The sequence below is a fragment of the Felis catus genome, chromosome A1 (assembly GCF_018350175.1).
Source record: "Felis catus isolate Fca126 chromosome A1, F.catus_Fca126_mat1.0, whole genome shotgun sequence".
NCBI classification, from domain to species: Eukaryota; Metazoa; Chordata; class Mammalia; order Carnivora; family Felidae; genus Felis; species Felis catus.
Genome location: NC_058368.1, coordinates 96,189,040 through 96,216,035, shown reverse-complemented (window position 1 = coordinate 96,216,035; position 26,996 = coordinate 96,189,040). Strand labels below are relative to the sequence as shown.

At 39.5% G+C, this 26,996-nt stretch overlaps 1 long non-coding RNA gene across 3 annotated transcripts in view; it reads right to left on the bottom strand.

Annotated features, from left to right (window-relative positions):
- LOC123385481 overlaps nt 1-26,996 on the bottom strand; it is a 242,849-nt gene that overhangs the window by 67,940 nt on the left and 147,913 nt on the right. The window contains exon 5 of one of the 3 annotated variants that reach the window (XR_006598082.1): nt 200-1,037. The exons of the other annotated variants lie outside the window; for them this stretch is intronic. This is a non-coding gene — a long non-coding RNA (uncharacterized LOC123385481). Of the gene's footprint in view, nt 1-199; nt 1,038-26,996 lie in introns of those variants that run through there. 3 annotated transcript variants of the gene reach the window in all.

The following is a 26,996-nucleotide window of genomic DNA, read 5'->3' as shown; positions in this document are numbered from 1 at the left end:
TTGCATCCCTAAGTATTGCTGTTAGGAAAATAGCAGGCACCCAATAAACGCTGAATACATTAAAGAAGGAAGGGAGACTACAGAAGAAATCTGTACCTTACTCTTACACAATTTAGGATGAAGTCAGAAAAGCACAGGACTCTTAAATAGTGACTAACTTGTGCAGCAGAAAGTCTAGGTGAGGTTAACAGGACCTAAGAACACTTCAGTTCTCCTAGTCAAAATGGTCCTGTTAACCCCACCTAGACTCAAAAACCATCTACTATACATTTAAAACATAGACAAGGTTGCTTCTGGACAACCTTGTGTGTTTTTTGTTTTTTTGTTGTTTGTAACAATTATCACTTTCTTCCATGATTACTATACAGCCAGGTGCTGATGCTTCCTATTAAAATGTAAACTAAACATGAAGCATGTCGGTATATCTCTGAGCCAAATCTAAACGTTTTGATTTACCAGTTCTATTTTAAAAGTATGTTACTCGTTCAAATATAGGTTGAGCATGCCAGGGTTTGATCCCATTGGCACAGCATTTGGAAATGAATATTCCAGACGGTGCGTGGTTTAGTATTTTGAACTAAAGCCTGCTGGTCTGGGAATGTCATTACTTCTATAGAAGTTGATTTACCTGTGTGACTTTTCAATCAGCAACTTATTTTTAAAAATAAATCTAAAAGGGAAAATACTGTTCTTGCCAGGCTGAACAAAACATTTTCTTCCTTTATAGTGTGTAACTGAAAAGATCTGCCAAATACAAATCCTTCTTTCCAACAGTAATGAGAATGTATGACTCAGATATAGTCAAACACGTTTTTTTTTGTCTTGGTATCGAAGCCATTTACCTTTACATTAACTCTCAAGTCACTTGAATATCAGTTAGTGGAACCATCAGTCAATTGCCCAACAGCATATTCAATCTGCATTTGCCCCAAAGCATCAGAAGTATCTGAAAGTCATCACATCCCTCAAGTATGCAATGCACATAATTTGCATGGGGGTAGTAGCAGAAATCCATTCCTCCAAATTTAAGTATGATTCTGTGCAAAAAAGAAAAAAGCATGAGAGGGTGTGAACATAGAGCTCACCACGTTAATATCTCCACTGATGCACAAACCAGGCATTTTATTTTTCATTCAAGGTCTACTCTGATGTTTGAAGGTGCAGGATGAATGTGACTTTAAGAATAATCACAAAATTATAGCAGGAGTGTCAAGGTAAGGTCCTCCTGTCCCCAGGTAAGGCTATTATCTAGGCGATGGTTATGTATGTAAGAGATGTGTTAAAGATATTTAGAATTTTTGATTTCAAAGGTTTTAAAAGCAGATAAGGGGAGAGGAGAGCAGTATGGCATTGAAAATAAAACAAAAGGGGAAAGAAGGCATGAAATGATGTGGCTTTGAGGCATTTCTGATTGGTGCTTGGCTCACAGAGAAAGGAGATGAGGCAAAGTGGGAGGGAGGAAGTGAATGGAAGAAATTATGTCTAGGGCCCTGTTAAAGAGTCTAGATTTTATTCTTTAGGCATGGTAAAATAAAAAAAAAAATTAGTCTTTACGTGGAAGACAAGATTGTATGGTCAGGCATACATTTTATGTAGAACATTCCGGCAATGGTACAGAGCAAGAGTGTTAAGAGATAAGACAAAGGAAGCAAATGAAAGACAATGAGGGTGTGAGTGTAGAGGAAAGCATAATGGGGGGAGAAGGGACAGCAGTGTGTGATCTATGGGAGGAAGGATTCCTAGGGAGGGTGGATGGTAGGATTTTCACAGGCCCTCTCTGTCTTATCATATTTATGCTAAATAATGGAATCAGTCACTTGTCTTCGTACTGTAAATTTTGAAAAAAAAAATGCGACTTCTCACATGATACATTCCTAAATTACTTTGATACATAAAGAACTTTTAAAATTTCCTTTGACATGTTCATTTGTCTAAGACCAAAGGTCTTGACACTGATCAGTGAAATCAATATATCACCAAAACTTAAGGGAGTAATGTTTTAGAGATACATAATCTCCATAATATATAAGCTTGAAGTTCTCACCAAGAAAAAAAAAAGCAGAAATCTACCTGTTATGGCATTCTGCTCATGGTTTTCAGCAAAGTGGTCCTCAGATTCCACGCTTGTTGTGGTATAATATTAAAAACCCCGTGAGATACCACATCAGTATCACCTGCGTCCGCTAATCTTGATTATTATACTGAATTCAAGCCTGTGATTTCCATCATCTTCAATTCATGATATCACTTGCTTTTACTTTAATCATCAACGGAAAGGGGGGTGGTTATAAGATAGACTTTAGAGTCACTTTTAATTCCATAGTTTAATTTTCAGTATTGAATTCTGACATGTATCATTTGGCAAAGATGTTAAAAGCAAAATTTAAAACAAATTTTGTCTTTCCCTCAAATCAAATTAAGTACATGAACATTTAGTTCTCACCCTGGTGAGAAATATGTTTCTTGAGGATTTTTAGGGTCTAAACAAATGTATATTTTCTCCCTCTTTTTAAAAGGCGTAGGAAGTAAGTAGGCTGAACATATTCAGACTTATTCTCCTTTGTAATTGGATCCTCAGTCTTAAAGTTGAAGGATTACAGAAACACTGATACGTTGTGCAAAAAAGAGTATTGAAATTCAGAGTCACTGAAGTTCACTGTCATCCCACCAACCCAAGAGTTAAAAAGAAAAAAATACCAATACCAAAGACGCCACCACCGTGTACGTAAAAAAATAGTTATGCCGTATGTGTGAATTTCCTCAGCAATAGATAAGACTGGCACTTAAAAAGGGTGAGGTGAAATGTTTGAAATGCCACAGAACTGGCCTTGAAGTAATTTTTCAAACATTCAGAATTTTGGATGCTTGTTTTTCTAAATTGGCCATGAGAGGCTTCCTTTTTGCAAACTAGACCCATGGAAAGTTTCAATTTTTAGAGTCACCTTCTAAGTTACACATATGCAAAAATAATCAAAGTACAGGGACAGCATTTTCTTTTCATCACTGTGTAACTTAAAAAAAAAACACAGCAATGTGCGTTTGGCTCACACACCATGAAAACTTTCATCTTTTACTGGAATCTGTTAGATCAGAAGGATAATTTTACAGAAAGATGTGAATGAATGGAAACATGCGATCAAACACTGAGTTGGCTCTTTTTCTCTTCTCTTTTTTTTTTGTGAAGTCACTTTATTAAAAAGAAAAAAAATAGGTGTGCTTCAAACCACCACAAGTGAAGCAAAAGACACCTCATATATGTTTAAAACTGGTAGAAATGAGTGAGAAAATCAAAACAATTCACATTTATGAACTAAGGGGAGGGTGCATACACTCTTGGACATTTAATTTGAATGTATGAGGTAGAAAGATTTATTTTCCAATTATTAGTTTATTTTAGTGGTCTCTAGTATGTTTTGAAGTACAAATGGTATTTGTTCAGCTTCCCGGCAGCTCCCACGTTCCATTAGGAAAAGCAAGATAAGCAAAGAATAGAACCTCAGTCAGTGTCAGGCAGAGTAACAGAAGCATTTTAATAAATGGGATGTTTCTGCTTGGTTTGTTTTTTTTTTTTTTTTTTTGATATTTGGTTTTGTCTGATCCCTTAAAATGTCATATCTGCTGTAATGTGGTCATTTGGTGCCGGGTCGAATTGAATAAAGTTCTCTGCTACCTGAATTGAAAGAAGTAAACATCTATGAAAATGAGTCATCAAGATAGAAAAAAGTAAGTTTTTCTTTAAAAATCAAGATGAGTACTTCACTTACTATGAAGGTAATCGACCTGTGGTCAGTTTTGCCAAGTCAAGGAGTACGTTTTATATAGAACAGTATACATTTGTGTCATAGACATGTAAATCATGAACATAATGACATAATGATTCACCTTTAATGTGGTGCTACAGAAATGATTAGTGCTGAGTTTAAAAATACCATTTTACTGACCTGATGTTTTTAAGGAATTAAATGTTTCAAATAAGCCCTTTAAAAATAATTGACTATATCCTTGGATTCTAAAATAATGTCCATTATATGTTTAATAGAATGTATTTAATAGAAATCATTCTAAAATCTAAATGCCCATACTACTGTCCAATAAAATCCACATTTCCCTCCTTATCGTGAGCACATAGCTAGACTACGTTACTCAGCCCTTCTGGAGATTCAGTGTGGCTACTGATCTTAGTTCCAGAGGGTGAAGTTTTTCTTTTCATTTTTAAAATTTATTTTTGAGAGAGAGAGAGAGAGAAACAGAGACAGAGCACAAGTTGGGGAAGGGCAGAGAGAGAGGGAGACATAGAATCCAAAGCAGGCTCCAGGATTTGAGCCACCAGCACAGAGCCTAATGCAGGGCTTGAACTCAGGAGCCATGAGATCATGACCTAAGCCAAAGTCGGATACCCAACAGATTGAGGCACCCTGGTGCCCCTAGAGGGTGAAGATTTTAAGATCTACTTCAAACAACCCATGCCCCTTTGAACTCTTCCATTCTGGCTGAAAGAAAGAGGACCCAGTAACTTTGGAAGTCAGCTTTGTAAATGGTACAGGCTCTGCCAGTAGGTGTTCCAAACAAATTGCATGGAGGAAGATCCTCCTAACACCCTACGTTCCTGCCTAAAGTTTTTACATGAGCATGGAACAGACTTCTACTGTGTTTGGACCATTATACATCTTGGAGTAAACTTGTTACTATATTGAGAATATCCTAAGGAATACATCATCTTTATCAAGAAAAAAAAATCCTAGGGGCACAAGGAAAGCTCAGTCGGTTAAGCATCTGATTTTGGCTCAGGTCGTGATCTCACAATGTGTGAGTTTGAGCCCTGTATCGGGCACTCTACTGGAGCCCCTTTCAGATCCTTTGTCCCCTTCTCACTTTCTCTCTCTCTGCCCCTCCCCTACTCGTTCTCTCTCTCTGTCTCTCTCTCTCTAACTCTGAAAATAAGTAAACAAACTTAAAAAAAGAAAAGAAAAAAATCCTAAATACAACATTTTTTTTTGGAAATTTATTTGGAAAGCCTAAATATAACATTTTTTTTGAATTGAGGTCCAGATCAAATACTTTTACAAAATGGCCTAATTATCACTCACTCCCCCCTACTGCTACTCACTCACACCTCATTCTCCATCCTTACTCCACGACGACCGTATTTTTAACCTCATGTACTTTGAGAATATAGAAGCAGAAGTACCCTTACTTCATACTACGTTAACCTGCCGCGTTCCCCACCTGTCTATCCATGTGTTTCTTTCCCTCCTGTTTCATCAATAATAACAAAAATGTAAAAGAAGCAATTAGGTTCTGTGGATAAAGGCTTAATAAAGTCCATTCCTTTGGACTAGAGAACTTGAACTTCATTCAGAGCTCTAACTCTGTTTGTCCGGTATCTGATAAAAAATGGTATGTAATTATTGCTTATAACAAAAGTAACACCCCTGGGATGCTTGGGTGGCTCAGCCAGTTGACCATCTGACTCTTGATTTCAGCTCAGGTCATGATCTCCTGGTTACTGAATTCAGACCTTGTGTGGGGCTCTGTGCTGACAGTGGTGGGATTCTCTCTCCCCACCTCTCTATGCCCCTCTCCCTCTTTCAAAATAAATAAATAAACATAAAAAATGAGCCCTGACAAACTACATGTGAATGGGATGTAGCTTTAGTCCTCCCTGAGTATGGTGGCTCTTATAACTTGTACGTCCTTTGTGCAGACTCTGGAATCTATACCTATAGAATTCTGACAAGAGCTATCACCTTCTGTGGAGCATGAGTTTTAAAGCCAGAGTGACACTTACATCTCCTTATGTGGACTCCCCTCCCAGTCTTTGCATTGTCATCCAGGGGCAGGACAGCTACTGGATGGTTGTGTAGACTGCTACACGGTCTGCTTGCCATAAGGACACTTTTAGAAGGAATGCCTATGTTGCCCTTCTGCCAAGTTGTCCTTCCTGCATGTATCTCTCTGAGCAGCCTGGTCCTAGCATGAGCCATGACAGTGTTGTAAACGTGAGTGCTTAGTTGAAGCCTAGGAGTTCCCCTGATGAGCTGTGTACATCTCTGATCTAGTCCCCACTCTCAGTTAGCCCTCTAACTGTTGCCAAGCAACCACGCCACATTTACTTTAGTAGAACTCTGGAGGTTTGCTCTCTCAGGAAGGTAAATAGAACACACTCCAGGGTGGGAGAAATGAGCCACAGTTGTGGGTAGGAATACTGTACTGAAATATGGTATTGGAATTTGCATACCAATTCCTGAGGCTCCTGAACCCTCTTCTGCCAACTGGCTTCCAGAATGTTGGCAGGAGACGGAATCATCCCTCTCTGGGTGAATTGGACTCAGCTGGCAAGAGGAAAATTGCAAAAATTACGTGCTCAGGCAGAACACTTAATAGTGTAAACTAGTCAGCAAGTCTATGAGATTCCAATCCTGTTTTCAGCATTCTATTCTTTTTTAATTTTTTTTTAACATTTATTTATTTTTGAGACAGAGAGAGACAGAGCATGAACGGGGGAGGGGCAGAGAGAGAGGGAGACACAGAATCGGAAACAGGCTCCAGGCTCTGAGCCATCAGCCCAGAGCCCGACGCGGGGCTTGAACTCACAGACCGCGAGATCGTGACCTGGCTGAAGTCGGACGCTTAACCGACTGCGCCACCCAGGCGCCCCAGCATTCTACTCTTTAATATGAGCAGAAAATCATGGATTAATTGCTATATGACAAAGTCTTAAAAAAAAAAAAATCAAGTTAGGAGTGCCTAGGTAGCTCAGTTGGTTAAGCGTCTGACTTTGGCTCAGGTCATGATCTTGTGGTCTGGTCCCTGGGTTCAAGCCCCGTGTAGGGCTCTATGCTGACAGCTCAGAGCCGGACCCTGTTTCAGATTCTATGTTTCCCTCTCTCTCTGCCCCTCCCTCACTCTCTCTCTCTCAAAATAAATAAACATTAAAAAAATTAAAGGCCAATATAAATTAAAAATCATATTTGAGAAAAGACTTCAGTATAAAATTTATAATTACCAACACATGCTCATGCACACCCATGTAAACAAAAGCAACATACAGAAAAATTATGCAGAGGGAATACTTTGTTTTGAGACTACTTCTTCAAATAAACTATCATTAATATCTTCAGATGGCTGAATGGAAACATTGAATCTATAAAACAAGAGTAGGGTGCTATTATAAAAGAATGCTCAGAAAAAAATTTAAAAAAAATAAAAGAAGATAAAATTTAAAAAATATTCAGAGAACCAAAAGGTCTTGAAAATTAAAAACAAACAAACAAAAAGGATAGCAGAAAGTAATACTTGGAAAACTCACAGAATGGTAGAAAAAAACTAAGTTAAAGAAATATCTCACAGAGGGCAGACGTGTGTGGACAGATGTGCACACGTGCACACATAAACACACAAATCATGGTTGGAAAATATTTGAGAAAAACACAAGAAAATTAAATAAAAAGTTCAACACCGTAATACAAGAAGCTCCAAAAAAAAAAAAAAAAAAAAAGGAAAAGGAAAAAGCAAATGGAGGAAACCATCTCTGAAATAATTCAAGAATATTTCCAGTAACGAAAGAACTTTCACTGTCAGATTGAAAGACCTTGCTGATTACCTGCACATGATTAAAGCTTATCACAGCAACTCTTCCAAATCTCAAAGGGCTGAGTATGAAGAGAAAACCTTACAAGTTTCCATGAAGATGATGGCGAGGGAGGAAGATGTACAGCCCCATGGTAGTGGGAATCAGAATATCAGAATGATTTGGACCTTTTCAGCAGCAACATGCCTCCAAAATTCGAAGGAGAAATTATTTCCAATACAGAATTTTTTATCTAGTCAAATCATCATCATGTAAGAACACTTCCTATAATCCCATAGGTATCCTTTCTCAGGAAGTTATTGGAGGTCTGATCTCCCATAATTAGGGAGTAAACCAAGAAAGGAGACATTTGGGGGAGGCAAGGAACAAGAGATACAATACAAAAGAGACACAAAGGACATTTACCCCGGACGATAGTAAAAGGATATGCAGTCATAGTAATAATATAAGTTAATAAAAATACTAGACATATATCTAACCTCAATTATAACATTAGGGAGTAAGTAAGTATGAAAAGGAGGAAGTGTGGAGTGGCAATGAAGAGGAAACAAAAGAGAGTTAGGTCCCCATCCACAGTGACCAATCAAAAGATAATGCTTAAAATTGAAAATCAGTAAGCATTCTTACATTCTCTGTATAGCCAAGTAACTCAAAAGAGGGAAATGAAAAATGAAAGGTGGATTGTTGTATTTAAAATAAACTTTTTTCAACTATTTGACTCCGTTTCTATGTAAAAGGTGATGAAAATAGGAAGTAAAAGAAAGATTAATAGCTTTTAAATGTTATACGGAGTCAGAAAATGCATAATTGAATATTTTCCATTGTAAACATTGGTTGAAACAATTAACACTGATACATTTATTCTTTTACACTGTGAAATTGAAAACCAAGAGACAGTCTTCTTGTAAATATTAACAGGGAGATAGATATTCTGATGAATAAGTCTATAATTCTCTCATTACCACTTCTCTATTTCTGTCTTCTTTTGAGATCTTTTTTTTAATAATTTTATTTTTTATTTTGAGAGAGGTAGAGAGAGAGAGAGAGAGGGAGAGGGAGGAGGGCGAGAGAGAGAGAGAGAGAGAGAGAGAGAGAGAGAGAGAGAGAGAGAGAGAGAGAGAATATATTAAGCAGGCTCTACACTCAGCATGGAGCCCAACAGGGCGCTCAATCCCACGCCCTGGGATCTTGACCTGAGTCAAAATCAAGAGTCCAATGTTAAACCGACTAAGCCACTCACGTACCCCTCCAGCTCTTTTTACATACCTTTTTGGAGATCTTTAATCCCATTAACCTTGTACTTTTTCTATCTCTATCAATTTCTTGCATTCAGTTTCCTTTTCAGCTTAGAATCTGTGGTATATCACCTGACCAATATGTCTTTCCAATATTTATACAATATTCTTGTAGCATTATCTTTTAATTATTGGCCCCATACAAAGCACCAACATCCAATAAATTCTAGAAGTCTCATCCATGCCTGTACCATGCAGTTACTTAGTGATGCCAAAGATACAAAATATAACAATAACATGGTATCCAACAATGAGTGCTTTCTCATATGTTCATACATTTATGGAACAAAAAAGTTATAGTCAATTCTGTGAAATATATTTGATAAGCCATGGTTATCAAAATAGGCATAGTCCTTGCCTTGGTGGAGCTTTGACTCTATAAGAACAAAAAGGCAATAAACAGTTCACTGCTTAATTATCTAATTCAGTTGTTTTAAGTATTATGAAGGCAAAATACGGTGTTCTATGAGAGCGTTCAAATAGGAAAAATGCCCTTATTCTTTTACAAGTTTTTTTTTTAATTTATTTGTTTTGAAAGAGCATGAGCAGGAGAGGTGCAGAGAGACAGAGGAAGATACAGAGTCCCAAGCAAGCTCCACATTGCCAGCACAGAGGCCGGCTTGGGGCTCGAACTCATGAACTGTGAGAAACCAAGAATCAGATGCTTAACTGACTGAGCCACCCAGGCACCCCCAAAATGACCTTAATTTTGTCTTCATTCTCTGAAGACGTAAAGTGTAGGGCAGAAATTGGATTATACGTCGTCTGAGCAAGAGTGTGGGGTAAGGAGAAATTCCAGACAGAACCAGACTGTTTGAAATTTGGCCCCAAAATGGCCGAACTAAGAGTCCTGGAGAGCCACTCTCTATCATCAACAGGTCTTTGTGAATGCTGTTCCTCTCCCTGCATAGCCTCCTTTCCTTCCTGCCCCTCTTTACCGTACCTTTTCTGTGATAAAATTGGATTGATCCTCTGGGTTTCAGTTTAGAAGTCATTTTGGGGGCAAATCTTATTTTACTTCCTCAGTTCTGACTTGTAGTTTCCACACTGGGCTAATGAGAACTCTTCTTCCAGTACCTCTAATCAAAACCACATCGTGTCATGATTGTCTTGTTCCTTGCCTGTCTCATCTTCTGGTCACTAAGAGCAAGATGGACAGTGACTTCCTCATTATTCTATCCCTAGCATCTCTTTGATATAAATTGGTGTTCAGAACCTATTTGCTAAGTGATCTTTGGTAAAAGGAGAGTAACTATGTATTGCATAGGGCCTCAGGGCTTTGGAACTGGGTCTAATGCCAAATCATTCATTCATTCATTCATTCATTCATTCATTCATTCTTCAATGACACATTATTTTAGTCCCCTTGTTATTACTTGGCTTTTAAATATGTTTAAAATAATTCCACTTCCTAGATAAGTAAGTTCTGCATCAATTAAGGTATTGTATAAGAAAAATTGTGCTCTGGGTTGTCATGGACAAATAAAAGCTATAATTATTGTTTTGTAATTATACTATCAAAATATCTCCATAATTAAACACTCTAGACCCTAACAGAATGTGGATAAACTTCCTGATTACACGTACACGCTAATCTTTCTAAGATGAATTAAATTTTCAATATTGAAGTAATTGGCTACATGTCTTAGGTTTTAAAAAAATCCCAATTAAGGAAAATTATCATTTGTCTTACTTAGAATGATTTAAATGTGTAATTTTAATTTTCTTAATCTTTAATTTTCAGAGAGAGTGTGAGTGAGGGAGGCTCAGAGAGAGAGAAAGAAAGAACAGACAGAATCCCAAGCAGGCTCCATGCTGTCAGCACAGAGTCCAAAGTGGGGCTATAATTCATGAACTGTGAATTTATGACCTGAGCAGAGTTCAGCCGCTCAACCAACTGAGCCACCCAGGGTCCCCTAAACGTGTAATTGTAATTAGAACACTAAAGAAAAAGTCTGGAAACTAAATGTAACCACTCAATTCTACCAAAATGAAATACACAGTATGAAAAAAATAAAGGAGATGGCACTTAAAATGGAAGGGGGAAGTTCTGAAGCCGGGACTCTGGTGCAAGTAAGTATTACTTGTTGGAGTCTGTACAACCAGTAGAAAGAAGGAAGATAAGAACTACCTTGACAAGGGAGGGCACCTTTCACACAGGAAATTCATCTCCTGGTTATAAGAAAAAGAAGCAAGATCCCTCTCCACCCCAGCAATACACCAGGCACTGCTTGCAGCCAGTGAGAAACTACTACAGCCTCTAACTCTTGTTCTTCTCCAAGGAACTTCTGTTCAAAATAATCCTCCCCGATTTCCCCCTAAAACCTCATACAAGCTGATCTTCCCTTGTTGTCTTTGGACTGACCTATGGTTTACTCTAGCTTTCCTGTGCTGTACTGCAATTGCTCTACTATTTCTGAATGAACTCATTTTGCTAGCAAATTAGCTGGCTATTTGATCTTTTTTTTTTTTTAATATAATTTGTTGTCAAGTTGCTTTCCATACAATACCCAGTGCTCATCCCAACAAATGCCCTCCTCCCTGCCCATCACCCACTTTCCCCTCTCCCCCAACCCCCATCTACCCTTAGTTTGTTCTCAGTCCTTAAGAGTCTCTTATGGTTTGCCTCCCTCCCTCTCTGTAACTTTTTTTCCCCCTTCCCCTCCACCATGGTTGATTTTGAGAAACATAACAGATATTTGATCTTTAAGGTTGACGATATTCAGAGTAGACTGTGCAACTCTTGATCTCAGTGTTGTGAGTTAAATCCCCACGTTGGGTGTAGAGATGACTTAAAAAAGTAAAATATCTTCAAAAATCCCACAAAGTATATAATCTATTATAGGAATGAGGATCTTAAAAGAACATTTTAAGAAATAAAAAGTATCATGTGGCTGTGTATAAAAAAAATAATTGAGAGTTTGATTGATAGAATGAAACCATAGAGGTTAAATTACATATATAAGTAAATAGTACCATTTTGACTAAATTCTCATCTTGAAGGATCCTGAGACAAATGAAGGGAATTAGGATAAAGAGTATTATTGTAACTGTAAAATAAAATGAAAAAGAAAAAAACTGCAACAGGATTTGTAAAAAAAAAAAAAAAAAAAAAAAGATGAGCCCCACACTTTTTATTAAGAAGAGAATCATCTGATTTGGGAAATGTGATACTGTGATTTGTAGAAAATTTGTATATATAAACATATATATGTGTGTGTGTCTGTGTGTGTATATAAATATGATGTATAATATATATATTTAAATAAATATGTGTATATAATATTTATGTACTCATTCAGATTACTAGTTCTGGCTCAGAGCTCCCAAATCCTTGGACTGTTCTGAGTGACGAGAAAAACGGAAAACTCTTTTGTTACATTATTTGGTCTCTTGGACTCCACTGCAATGGGTGTCTGGTTGTTCACCTTTCCACCACAACTGAGATTCCATTAATGATGGGACTTTGGGAAAATACCTAAGGATGAGAGCTGGTTGCCAAGGGAACCAACCATGAATAGAGGCTTGGAACTTTCAGTCCCACCTATGACCTCTGGAGAAGGAGGGGCTAGACTCAGTCACTAAAGGCCAATGATTTAACCAATCACACTTATGTAATGAAGCCTCCAAAAAAAGCCCAAAGGAGAGGATTTGCTTCTATCTTGGGAAACCAGAATGTTTCTAGGTGCTACCATGGTATTCCCCAAGCTCCACAAGACCAGATGTTTCTTCACTGGGGACTTTGCCCAGTGTATTTCTTCATCTGGCTGTTGATTTGTATTTTAATATTTTGTATTTAATATTTAATATTGTAATAAATATTTAATATTTTGTATTAATAATTTGTATTTTTAATATCTTTTTAAATAAATCAGTAATCTGGTAAATAAATGTGTATCCTAAATTCTGTGTGCCATTCTATCAAATTAATCAAACTCAAGGAAGGGATGATGGGAACCTCTGATTTATAGCCAGTCAGTCAGAAGGAGTATAGGTAACAACTAAGACTTGTGATTGGCTTCTGAGGTGGAGGGCACTCTTAAGGGAGTGAACCCTTTGCTCTGGAATTGGATTCTATCTCAGGGTAGACAGTGTCAGAAGTGAGTTGAATTGGCAGACACCAAGAATTGCTTGGTGTGGAGAAGCCTTCACATGTACATACATACACTTTGGAATTGGGTCCAGAAATCCTTTCAGGAATGCACATATACCATATATATATGTATATGTATATATGTATACATGTATAAATATGGTATATGTGTGCATATATATATGGTATATGTATATATACACACACATATGCACACACATGTACATATATATACACACACATACGCATAAATACATATATACTTATGTTTATGTGTGTACATGTGTATATATGCATGTATACATTATATATCTATATTTATCTAAACATATGTGTGCATATATTTATGTTTTTCATGAAATGCCAATTCTATCATTATGTTCCAGGTAAATAAATACATGCATTTTTATTAGTCCAAATAGTGTTATAATAAATTAAGATGATGCTTCTTTGCAGGCTAGAGTAGCAGTTTGAAAAAATACACAGTGTTTGGGGCACCTGGGTGGCTCAGTCGGTTAAGCATCTGACTCTTGATTTCAGTCCACTTCATGATCTCATGGTGTGTGGAATCGAGCCCTGTGTTGGGCTCTGCCTGACAGCGCAGAACTTGCTTGGGATTCTCTCTCTGCCCCTCTCTCTCTGCCCCTTCCCCACTTGTTCTCATTCCCTCCTCTCTCTCTCTCCTCTCTCTCTCAAAATAAATACATACATACATACATACATACATACATACATACTTTAAAACAACCATAATACTTAATAGCTCCACTCATCAGGATGTGAAATCTATTTCTCTACTCCTTGAATTGCTGCTTGGCCACGTGACTTTCATTGGTTAGTGGACAACAGCAAATGGGACAAAAGCAACATTTTGAAAAATATTTTCACCCTGGGGCTTGCCACTCTTTCTGTTAGGAACCCTGAGATCATCATGCACAGAAAGTCAGACTCGTCTTCTGTGAGTGAGAAGTCATGATATGAGAACTGCCCAGAAAATCCATAGGATTTTTAGAAAAAATAAATAAATGTATAATGTTTTGAGCCGCTAGGTGTTGGGGCAAATTGTTATACAGAAAAGGCTGAAACAGAAACTGATACCTAGAAGCACGGTGCTGGTAAACAAAAACACCATGTGGTATCAGACTTGGGACCAGGAAGCAGGAAGAGGCTGCACGATCGGTTAGTAAACTCTAGATAGAACAATGGGTAGCAAACAAAGCCTTAGTAAAATCTGGAAAAATAGCATGGAAATTTCTAGAACAGAGTGGAAAAATAACAGCCCGTGCCCTACAGTAACAAAACAATTGGCAAACGTCACCTGTGATCACTTGGAAGACAGAAAGTATACCTAATCAACTCTGGGGTTTTAGCTGAGGAAATCTCCAAACTGAACGTTCAAAGTACCCATGGATATTTATGGTCGTGTACGCTAAGAGAGAGGAAGATGCCAATGCCCTGAAGAAAGAACTACTCAGATCGTAACAAGGAATTTAGGGGGAAATGGCACCAACTTCCAGGCCTAGAAAACAAAATGGTCTTCCTAGGTTAGCCATAATAGGAATTTCTTGAAATTATTTTTTCTCACTGCTTATAACTAGTATAATCTATTGCAGAGCTGGTGATGTCTATCTAGGATGAAGGAGTAAGTTCTCTAAATATTTGCTATGTGTTTAGGGGTGGAAGAGGCTGAACTGAGCGAGAAAGAGAACAGAGCCCACATCATGTGCCATGGTGTTTCCTGCAGAGTCCAGGGATCCTTGCCCCCAGCCCTGTGGAGTTCCCATTTCTGCACTCGGCAGAGCAAAGCCTAGCAGTTACGACACTCAGTCATTTTCTAGGCTAGTAACAATTGCCGTAAGTGCCAGACAATTCTTGAAGAGTGGATGCGCCTTTTAAAGAAGAGGTGTCTCACGTTCTCAGACCAGCAACACTGACATCGCTTGGAAGCTTGTTGGAAATGTAGAATTCAAGGCAGTGTGCCAGACTGACGTAGTCAGACTCCGCATACTAACACGATCCCTGGATGACTGTACACACAAAAGTTTGGGAAGCACTGATCTACTCCCTGTCAAAAGTCTATAGGTCATTATACTAAATATCATCTCCAAACTTTTCCAAAGCTACTTATTGGGGTTTTGTGGTCCTTCAAACTCAGAGCCCCCCCCCCCGTTGCCAAGCAACCTGTTCTAGACATCATCTAAACCCCAACAATTTCAAATAAATTAGGTTGAATCATTTAGTTGCCTATGTTCTATTGGTGATGACCAATAAAAACGGCAATTTCATATGACTCAATCTAGTATTTCGAGAACTGTCATATGTACAGAGAACATGGACCTTAGAGCCATGCTAGACTATAATGAAATCCCATTTTCTATAGCTATTCGTTCTGTGACCTTGGGAAAAATTACTTAATTTCCTTGAGTCTCTATTTCCTCACTTAGATGAAAGGGATAACAAGTTTATTAATATGATTATTAAGGAGATTCACTAAGAAAATTACATAATTATGCCTAAAGCTCTGGTTGGTTCATGGCAGAAACTAAATAAATAGGGGCACCTGGGTGGCTCAGTTAGTTAAGCAATAGACTCTTGATTTCAGCTCAAGTCATGATCTCACAGTTGATGAGCTTGAGCCCTGCGCTGGGCTCCATGCTGAGTGCAGAGCCTGCTTGGAATTCGACCTCTCTCTCTCTCTGTCTCTCTTTCTAAAAATCAATAAATAAACTTAAAAAGAGGAAGCTAAGTAAATATGTGTTCTCCTTATGACTATGCATTGGTTGCCAAAGTGAAATGAAAAATTAAGACAATTATGTGAATTTGAAAAAAAACAAACCTATCTGGGTGTCCTGAGTTGCTGGTCCGTAAGTTTTAAGGTAAAAGTGATGTTTTGGATACTCAAGGAAGTATTTGCAAATGGTCCCCTAGTGCTTTGTTGATTGTCACAGATTGCTTAGGATGACTCCCGATCTCCTTTTAGGGTACAAGGTCTCCAGGTGACTGTTTTGCAGGCTGTACAAAAGCATGCCTCACTGGTCTAAAAGAAATGAACTGCTTATTCTTTTTCTTCTCTTCATCCCCCTTCAGGAATGTGACCTTCTTCTTTTGAATGTTAGCAATGAACTCAGAGAAGGGTTTACATTGCCAGCTGCAGGTTCAGATAAACAGATTTGGATTAATCCACAGAGTAACTGGGAACGTTTCATCTAATAAGGCATTTTGCTTAGCTCAGGCCGGCTGACCCAGGTGAATAAAAGATGGGCTGTGTCATCTGCTTAGGACGGTAAATTTGATTGTGAACACACATCCATGGTGTCATACTATGTCACTAAAGAAAAACTGGGAAGTGGGGGGGTTAACCTGAGAGATACAATAATTTCGGCTGAATTAATGTCCCACTGAGATCTTCAAATACCATTCCTCAGAGGCCAGTTTCAAGCGTTGCTAGAGCAATCACATTTCATATTAGACTGTTAAAATTCATGTAGTTTCATGCATGGGACAAAGTAAAATTGTCCGTTCCTTTTAAGTTTAAACAGACCTGGTAACAAGAGGGAATCTTTTTCTAATTGTTCATAATAATAGATCCCACACAGTGGATGGTTAGGGAAGGTAAAGTCAGAGAAAAAGAAAAGACTTAAGAAACACATACAAGTAATTTCATTCAAAAACTCTCATTTTCTGAAAGTTATATATAAAGGAAAGCGGCAAATATCCACATTAGGATCGGGTAGAAATATATGCTGGCGAGGTTGTACCAAATGGGGAATATTGTATTAGTTAGCATCAAATGCATTTGGCATGAGCTTCTAGTAACACGGTAGCTCTATAAATATGTACTTTGAGTCTATAATTCAATATGTCTACCACAAGTCTTATTTAGAGAAAATGTACTACTTTAGAGCTCATGGAAGCAATATAAATCTGTTTTTGTTGTTGTTGTTGTTGTGTTGTTATTGTTGTTGTTGTTTTTGGATGAAACAAGGCTGCACGGGCTCAGCAAGTCCCTCTTAGAAAGAAAGCATCAAGAGTAACATATGGAAGCACAAAATAGTTATAAAGAATGTGTTACTTACAAGGAGAAGAATACTATCTAAAACTCTAATTTCTGCAGGTAAGAAAAAACATATAAAGCCCCTGCAATCACATACTCTGGAAGGACATCGAAACGTGCCTGAATTACTACCAGGGGAGCTATACCATTCCAAGACCTGACTTTCCAGAGCCCCAAATCAGCTTATCCTCACATTCTGGGCTATATAATAAAAAGACGGATCATATTGTGGTTGGCAGCAAATTGGATTAGAGCCATGTTGTATAAACTGAGAGTGAACAAAGAGTAGTTACTTAAAAGACAAAACAACAATGTAGCTGGTCTCTAAATACCATCTTTAAATACGTTCATTAGGTTCGTATGTATGCTCTTAGGGGCCCAGGACAGACCATGCCATCTATTCCAATCACCTGATTTTTAAAGATGAGAACATCAAAATTTAGACTATGTACAGGCTCAAACTCCCAGCATCATTTGAAAAGGGCCCTAGGATCTATTCCTTGCCCTGAAACTGCCTTCCGCATTTTGTTTTCTCCACTCAAATGCGCTGAAAGTAATAAATACTTGTTAGTTAGTCACGGACCCCTTGCTTTCCTTATACTGTTGCTTCTCAAACACACCAGGGTCAAAATCCTTGCCACGCTCACATAAATCAGCATTTATTGAATGTGGTTAACGTTCGTTCTTTGGATAGTCTCCTTTTTAACTTGTCACGAGGATATCATTAAAATTACAGATCTGATGTATGTTATGTAATTTTAATAAGCGTAACATAATTATATTATTAAGATAAAGAGATTAATATGTTTACAGTCGGCGACCGTGTCACGTAGCTCCCTTTTGACGATAATGTCCTCTGGTTCTGTCCCCAACAAGTGTTTATTTAAAGATTAGTGATTACAAAATGCTGTGTTCACGCAAAGTTGGAAGCTACAGAAGAAGGAATAAAAATACGATTTGGCTCTCCCAGGAGCTTAAAATCTAATGGGAGTTGGAGGCCTGTGTATAAATGGTGAAAGGAGAAAATACCGGGGGATGGGGCAATGTGAGTTGAAGCTGAACTTGACAGTGAACAGCCTGAAGATTGTGGATATGAGCTGCGTGCATTCCATAGGGGAATGTCTTCCTTTCTGCAAGGTGGTGCAGGAAAAGAACAAACAAACAAACAAACAAAACAAACAAAAACAAAAACAAAAACAAAAAACGATGAAACTGGAGTGAAAGTGAGAATAACAATCCCTATAGGAAAACTGCAGGAGAGAAGTGACCTTTCTATCTTTAGGTGTATTTTGAGCTCCATCTCACCCTATGTCCATCCACAGGTTTATCCAATCCGCATATTGCACTGTTGATGTATGATGTCACCATGCCTTAGCACATGTGACGTTCTCCAGAGAAGCGCAAGCAGGGCAAAAGAAAACTTAAAGCTCAAAGCCAATGAATGTTTCCAAATCATCAGTCTCCATTGGGGAAAATGTCCCTTTCAACACCACACCATACTTCTGGGGCAATTAATAGTTTTCACTAAAAGGGAGCCATCCAATCCACGGAGGCTGAACATCTCTATCCTTTGCATGCTAATTTATGAAGATGGAACTTCACAAGGCTAATTATTTTGCATCTAAGGATTCTTGTTCTCTGACTCAGCCAGGTTCCAGACTCTGTTTTGCATAGAGAAAGCAGAAGCAACAGGATGTATCTTTGTGGCAAGAACACATGCATTCTGATTTGTGTCTACAATACACGTGGACAGAAGATCAGCCCCGTTCCCATTCTGAGAGCCAGTAAGTCACTACTGTCTCAGAGCCCTGTTCACCCTACAGGACATGCATCTTTCCCTTAGGAGTGTGTAAGTGGGAACCTATGGGGAAGAGACTTGGTCCTCTTGACCTGTCGTCCATCAACAATTCTTTGAGAATTCTGTCCGCACTGCTTCAAGAAAGCCCAAGAAACAAACCAAGACAATGAAAACTTTGAACCTGACTGGGAACCATGTCTACATTTTAAGAAGGCGCAGAGCATTTCAGGTAGAAATAAGCTTCACTAGAGCCTCACTGTGGAGTGAGCAGGAGTGAACCTTCCAGAGGTTGCAGAGACAGAGAGGGGGAGGGGAGGGAGAGGGCAGGAGGAGGGGCTGGCTGGCTCCAGCTGTAGATGCCAGCAGCTGGTTCTTTGAAATTCCTCCTGTCCTGGACGCCTCACAAACTGTTCCATTCCTGGACAGCCGCATCCCCCGAGTGTTTCCAGTAGCAACACGCAAGGATTGTTTTATTCTCCCACCAAAGAAGCCACTTATTTTCTTAAGAGCTCTGCTGAATTTAGAGATCACTAGAGAAAAGTTATTTTATTTTTTAAATGTTTATTTTTGACAGAGAGAGACAGAGAGAGAGAGCAAACAGGGAGGGCAGAGAGAGAGAGGAGAAGACAGAGGATCCCAAGAAGGCTCCACGCGCTGAGAGCAAAGAGCCCGATGCGAGGCTCGAACTCACAAACCCTGGGACCGTGACCTGAGGCAAAGTCGGACGCTTAACTGACTGAGCCACCCAGGTGCCCCAGGAAAGTTCTGTATGGGAAAGGACATTCCTAGTCAAAGCTCCCACAGTATGAAGAACCATATCCATGCTGATTCAAAAAGCAGAGAGCGTTGACTATCAGGGCGCTGGAGAGGTCCCAATAATCAGCTCAGGCTGTCGTGACTGATGGAGTTCACCAGAAACCTGCATTTGCTCAAGAATGTTCAGAAGACTAAGTGTGGGGCCCTCGTCTAGTTACTGCTGTTTTTCCAGCTTGCTGATTATGTTACTGTTTTTCATTATGCAAATGCACCCAGAGGCTTTGGCAGTGGGCAAAGGCTTCGCATAAACAGGAGTATACATGGACACACACATACATCTGCTGCTGTCTTGCTGTGTCTTCGCATCTCAGCTTTCTTTTTTTCACTCCACTTCCAGCTATAGCACAGGCACGGTACTGATACACATCCCCATTCTCGCCATTGTCTAAGAACCAGCCCCCCAAAGAACCAAAAAAAGGAAAAAAAGACTTCAAATATTCTTACTGCCTCTTGGGCCACTTTAGCACTTAATATAAAGGAGCAATTTTCCCTTTTTTAATGTTTTAAAGATATTCTTTCTCTAATTCAAAATTACTGGGACTGTGACTTCTTTCTTTGGCTTCTTGGCTCCTAACTAGATACACAACGGGATGTGAATCTAAATAACAAAATTTTTCCATGCGTTATCCTATGCAAGTAGCAATTTTCTGCTGCTTTGATGGCTAATGGCAACAAAAAAAAAGAAAGAAAGAAAGAAAGAAAGAAAGAAAAAAAAGGAGTCTCAGGAATGCACATGGGTGTAGCCTGTACCCTAGGAATGTGAAGAAACCAATGGCTGGCTCCAACATCTCCCACCTAATAACCGATATTTAAAATTCAGCAGTTTGTCATTCATAAGCTTAAAAATCTGCAGTAGAACCTATAGGACACCATTTAATTCAGTGTTCTCAACCTTGAGTCCAAAGAATCCCCAAGGCATCTATGAAGGGAAATCAAGGATGGAGAAACAGTACATCTTTATTTTCACTAATCGCCAACTGAAATTTAGTATTATTTTCCATGGCTAATGTACATGACATGTAGTGATATTAGCAGCCGTGGTGACTTTGTCACCAATAGAAAAGCACAGGTGTTTTCTACTATCTACGGTTGTTGCAAAAATGGCAAAATGCGGTTTACCTTCACCATTATCCAGAAATTACAGTAATTACTAGACTTGTTGCCAGAACATTTGTGGGCTAATTAAAGGACACATATTACCAATGTGTTTAAAAATTTTATAACTATATTTCAAAGTCCATGATGTCCATTATGCTATTTTAACATACTTTATGTTAATATTATTAACATACTTTTCTTACACATAATTTTATAATCATTATTTTATAGTATTCTCTTAATACATTCTCTTCACACGTTTTGAAGAATATTTTATGTATTTGCAAACACCATTCCAAGAAGGGGTTCCAGAGGCATCACTGGGCATCTGCCGACATGGCCCACGACATAAAGAGGTTCAGTTTAAGAAGGACTGCTTTCAACCATTATTCATTTGAAAGGAAGGATCGGGAAGCAGTTTTCACAAATCAGAGGGCTACTTCATCCATTCAGGGGCAGAGAAAACTCATGGATAAAGAACGATATGCGGCTGTGCTGACAGCTCAGAGCCTGGAGCCTGCTTCAGATTCTGTGTCTCCCTCTCTCTCTGCCCCTCCCCCACTCGCTCTGTCTCTCTGTCTCTGTCTCTGTCTCTCTCTCTGTCTCTCTCTCTCAAAAATAAACATTAGATTTAAAAAAAAAATAAAAAAGGAACAATGTTCTGACAAGCTGGGGCCATCAAAAGACAACCCAGACTTCATTGTATACACTTCCCATCAGTAAGGAGTCCCAGAACATTACAAGGACAGAGTCTATAAAGTCAGCCTTTCTTCTCCGGCTTCCTTATTTATCCTGTCCTTCCTTTGTCTCTGATACCTGTTTGGAGCATACACTTGTCCACACCCAGTACAGAAGGGCAGAGGAAAAGAAATCAGGCCAAGATGAAACCGAAAGATTTGCAGTCAGGATAGACGCTTTGATGAGATACTGACAAAGAAATTGGAATGAAATAATGACATAGAAATATTTGTCCTTCTGGGGCACCTGGGTGGCTCAGCCGGTTAAGTGTAGGATTCTCGATTTCGGCTCGGGTCATGACCTCACAGTTCATGAGTTCAAGTCCTGCACTGGGCTCCTTGCTGAGAGCACAGAGCCTGCTTGGGATTCTCTCTCTTCCTCTCTCTCTGCCCTTACCCTGCTCATGCTCTCTATCTGAAAATAAATACATAAACCTAAAACACAAAAGAAATATTTGTCCTTCTATCTCCGGATCGCAGAAAATTAAGGAAAATTTTCTGAGAGGAACATGAGCCTCATGAGCATTTGCACTTCTGGGCTAGCAAAGGCTGGGAAAACTTGGGTTGTGAGCAGTGAAAAGTCCATTAGGACTTACCTCCCTACCCGTTCACATAGATCTGTCTCAAGCTTATCAGATTGCTTACAGGCACTTCCAGGTGTATTATCTGGCACGCCCATCCATCAACACTTTGCCAGCTTCAGTTATCTCATGAAGTTAAGGCAGCAAGAAGGCATTGTTTTGAATGGTTAAGAGCAAACTTTTGGAATCGACTGACATCATTTACATAACCATGGACAAAGTATTTAATTTCGGCCTCCATTTCTGGAACTGTAATATTGGGATAATAAGAACGCCTGCCTCATGGGGGTGTTGTGAGAATTCAGTGAGGGAACAGTGATATTATTGGGGGCCCCAAGGGGGCTCAATCGGTTACGCGCCTGACTCTTGATCCTGGCTCAGGTCCTGATCTCACAGTTTGTGAGCATGAGCCCCACGTCTGACTGTGGGGAGCCTGCTTGGGATTCTCTCTCTCTCCACCCCTCCCTCACGTGCTCTCTCTCTCTCAAAAGAAATAAATAAACTTAAAAAAATGGGAGATATTGCCTGGCACATAGTGAGCATTCAGAAAATGCTAGGCGCTGTTATTACTGTTATTAGGACTGTGCTATTTTTTCCCAGGGTCTCAGGCTCTCTCTTCCTAAGTCCCTAAGGACCGCTTCCTGAAAAGCCCTAAGGTCTCCAAGGAGACTACGGTTGGCCTCTCCATGTGAACACTGATGTCTGTGACCAGGGTGTTGCCTCCCAGGCCTGAGAGATAAATGTCACTGATGTGGTTGAGACAGTGGTTTCTGTAGAGAATATCCCCCCCCCCCCCGCCATGCATGCTTCTCTCCTAGACAAAGATGCAACATCACATGGGGCCCTGTTAAAAATTTCCCCCTAGGCATCAATGAGAAAGCCTTCTCTGTGTTTCAGGTTTCTCTACTGGAGAGGGGGGACAAGAGAACATGTATCCTATTGGTCCTCATAAAAATGAAGTGTGGAATATCTAGTATCCAAACCAACCTTGTTTCTTCACCTCCAACTTAAGGTCTGACTTGGTCTGATCAGATTTCAGAAAACGTTGCTCCTTCTTATCAAAATCAGTATTTCTCCTTGTTACTCTGGATGTTCACCCGCCCCACTCATGTGAAAGCAGGCAAGCGCAATTATAGTAGTCATTAGGGTGGAGATACATATTCTTTGTCTCTCTCCGCAGGGGTGAATTTATCTTTTCCCATTCACTTTCTATCTGTCTCTCTCTTATAAACATGAACTTTCTGTCTTTTGGAGCCAAAGGCGATACTATCAAAACTGACTCTGTTCTATTTTCTTGCTAACGCCCAATAAAAATGATGAAGATAGACTGGAGTTCAAACCAGAACGTTCCAGATACTGAGCTACTGCTAATACAATCTCCCATCAGTTTGGATTCTCTTGGGGAATCATTTATCTATAAAAGCCATCTTTGGATATAAAGTATATTTTCTAAATTTTGTTTGAATAAACATTTCTCACTTCACCTTGGAGGGTTGAAATTCAATTTGATTCTGCAAGCATTTACTGAGGACCTCATCTGTAAAAGATAACTGGTCGGATGTGCTGTGCAATGTGCTTAGTAAGTAATATTCACAGAACACATTCTCATTTGCCAACTACTTGCATAGAGATCAGCAAAGATATTGCAACCACGTGTTTGAGGAAAGATCGTTATTACTGTTCTTTGCAGTTGGCAAAAGTGGATCTCTGAAAAGTAACAGGCTGCACTCAAAGCCCATCAGAACTCATACATGCCAGAGATGTTTCTCAAACTCAATCCTTCTAATTCCGTACTTTATGTTCTTCCCAAGAAAACACAGAAGTTCCATTGTATCCATCAATGAATACAGAATGTGTTAAAAAAAAAGTAGGTAACTTCGACACCTGACATAATAGAATAAATTTTAACTCAGGTTCAGACAAAATGCTATAAAATGTACAGGACCACACTTTTCTAATGGCTTAGAAAGGCTCAATGGAAAATGGAATTTTCTCTGGATTTGAAAAATTATTTGTAATTTTTACTGTTAGCTGTAAGGAGATCTTTCAGAAAGAAGCTGTAATTTTGTTCTAGAGCTTTGGGGGCATCGAAGTGTTTCTTCAGAAATAAATCTGGTTGATACGGATTGGGAAGGGCTGTTAACCCTTAAAAGTAGTACTTTCCTTTCTAGATAGTCACTAATTACTGACACAAAAGAGATCTGGTGATGTTTAGAAATGTATCAGAAGAGCCTTCCTTATGACTCAGCCCAAGACAGAAGCTTCTCAGCCTTTCAGAGGCTACCCTAAGCCTTATCAGGCCACAGGCTCCTCACTCGTTTTCCCAGACCTATGTCAACAATCATGAAATTGATCAAATCCCACAATACATCGTTGAGCAGTATGTTAATGGTATAAATGTGCATCTATAGAATGATATTGAGAATTCAAGGAAGGAAGTTGTACAGGACAGTAATGATCTAGACAAGGACATTATGATTCTTTACACATCATAAAGATAGCATGATACCTTTGGTCATACCTGACCACAGATCCAGAGTCCTCCTGTTTATTTAGGGAAAATATTTGCTATTACTCTTTAAGACTTCCTCCACTCTTCTTCTTATCTAACCCAATGCCCTCTGCTTTGGAATTAATCTTCCTCACGTTTCCTACATTTTACTTACTCAAGAATTATTTGGGGGGCTCCTGGGTGGCTCAGTCGGTTAGGCGTCCGACTTCAGTTCAGGTCATGCTCTCATGGGTTGTGAGTTCGAGCCCCGTGTCAGGCTCTGTCTGTGCTGACAGCTCAGGGCCTGGAGCCCGCTTCGGATTCTGTGTCTCATTCCTTCTCTGCCCCTCCCCCACTTGTGCTCTGTCTCTCTCTGTCTCCCAAAAATCAATACATGTAAAAAAAAATTTTAAAGAATTATTTGAAAACAACTAAAATTTATGTGATTAGGGACCTTTTAATCAGAGGTGTGCTTTAACCATATTTGCCTCACTATTGCACACAATGAATTCGAATAAGGAATTGTAGTACAAAACATCCTCTTACTGATATTGGTCCCAATGGAGAGAAGACAGTTCTTAATTAGATCGTTATTAGCAGTAGGAGAAAATAAAGGGGTATGTGTAAAATACACTAAGGAAGTAAGTTCTCCTTCCTTCCTACCTTACAAAACTTAACATTCGGTTTGTAATGGAGAACTGCTGTAGGAAGGACTCTAAGAACCAGTAGTTTGTGTCCCGGTCTCTCCAAGGATTATGGGGAGCAAAAGCAGAATAGCATATATAAGAAGAAAGTGGAGGCTTAGCTGTAGACCAGGTCAGATTTGAGATGGTTCATGGAGACATGGCCCATGGGCCCTTACAAGTAAAAGGCATAGTTATTGACATAACAGGTGGGATGAGTGATGAGGCACCAGAAGGGAGAAGAAAAGTGGTCTGAAGGCAGAATTTGGTGGGAGATATACACTAACGGAAGGGATGGGGATAGGAGGTTCAGAGAGAAGGGGGGAGGTGGGGCAATTGACTACCCTGGAATGGGAACACATAGACAAATACTGTAGAGAAAGCCAGGAAGCTAGGCTTGAGAGAGACCCAGGGTTTGTGGCTGGGGCTTCGCTGCTAACTTCTCAAAGGGAAGAGTCATATGAGAGGGGCTTAGCTTGAAACTACCCTGTGCCGCATACAACAGAAGGTGGGAGCGGGGCACCTGGGTGGCTCAGTCAGTTAGGTGTCCGACTTCCACTCAGGTCATGACCTCACGGGCTGTGGGTTCGAACCCTGCATCGGGCTCTGTGCTGACAGCTCAGAACCTGGAGTTCACTTCAGATTCTGTGTCTCCCTCTCTCTCTGTCCCTCTCCTGCTCATACTCTGTCTCTCTCTCTCTCAAAAATAAGTTAACATGAAAAAAAAATCTATTAAAAAAACAAAGAAAGTGGGTGCTATAAACCAGGAGAGGGCCCACCTGACTTCCCTTTATTTTGAGACTTAGAAATGGTGTTAGGTGTGTGCCTCTTCTGGTTACACTGCCTGCATGTTATCCCAATAAGTTCATAATTGCACATCATGATGACTCAACACTTAAAAAGTACCTTGCATCGACAGGAATTGAGCATGGTAAAAATTGCATCTGATGGCCCATCTTGGATGTGGAGTCAAGGATAGCCCCACCCAATAGGAAACTAATACCAACCACAAAGGACTCTACGTCACTACTTAGAAGCAGAAGGTGATCCAGTGGCATGGCAGCCCATCCCGAGGCTGGTAAGCGTATTTTCCAGGCATCTACTTCACATCTTCTTACACTTACTGCTTAATGCTAGCCAGAGGGAGCAGGGGAGGCCACAAGACAGACTCTATCACCACGTCCAAAAGCTCTGTGGACAACATGCATGCATCTGCGGAGACCATTTGAACTGTGTTAAAAGAAGAACTATTGAATGGACCTTTGAGTAATCTTCAGTACTCATACATCCCGATCGTCTGATACAAGTTATTCCTTTTTCATTTTAGCTGCTGGTGTTCTGCCAGAGATGGGCCCAGTTTCCCTAATTTTCCCTTTGATCTCCTCTCCAGGGCTAGAACTCTGGATTAATTTTACCAGGGACAACGATTTAAACATGGCATTGTTGAGCCATAGCATTACCATTTCACTTCCAACTTCCCATATGGGAAACATATATCTTTTCTTGCGTTTTATTAAAGTTTTGATCAAATGCATGCCACATGAAATGTTTGCAGCCATAGAGTGAATACATTTTGGCTATTTAAAAATCAGCCGAGATTTACGGTATAATTCCACTGCTGAAGTTATTCAGCAAAGCCAAGGCAAAGCCAAAAATCCTCATAGAGATGGTGAAGTGCAATTTAAGTTTCCTTTAGACATCCAAGTATGAGGAATAAGAAGGTTCTGGGTGGCGTGTGGGGTGCAAGCTTTCATAGTTT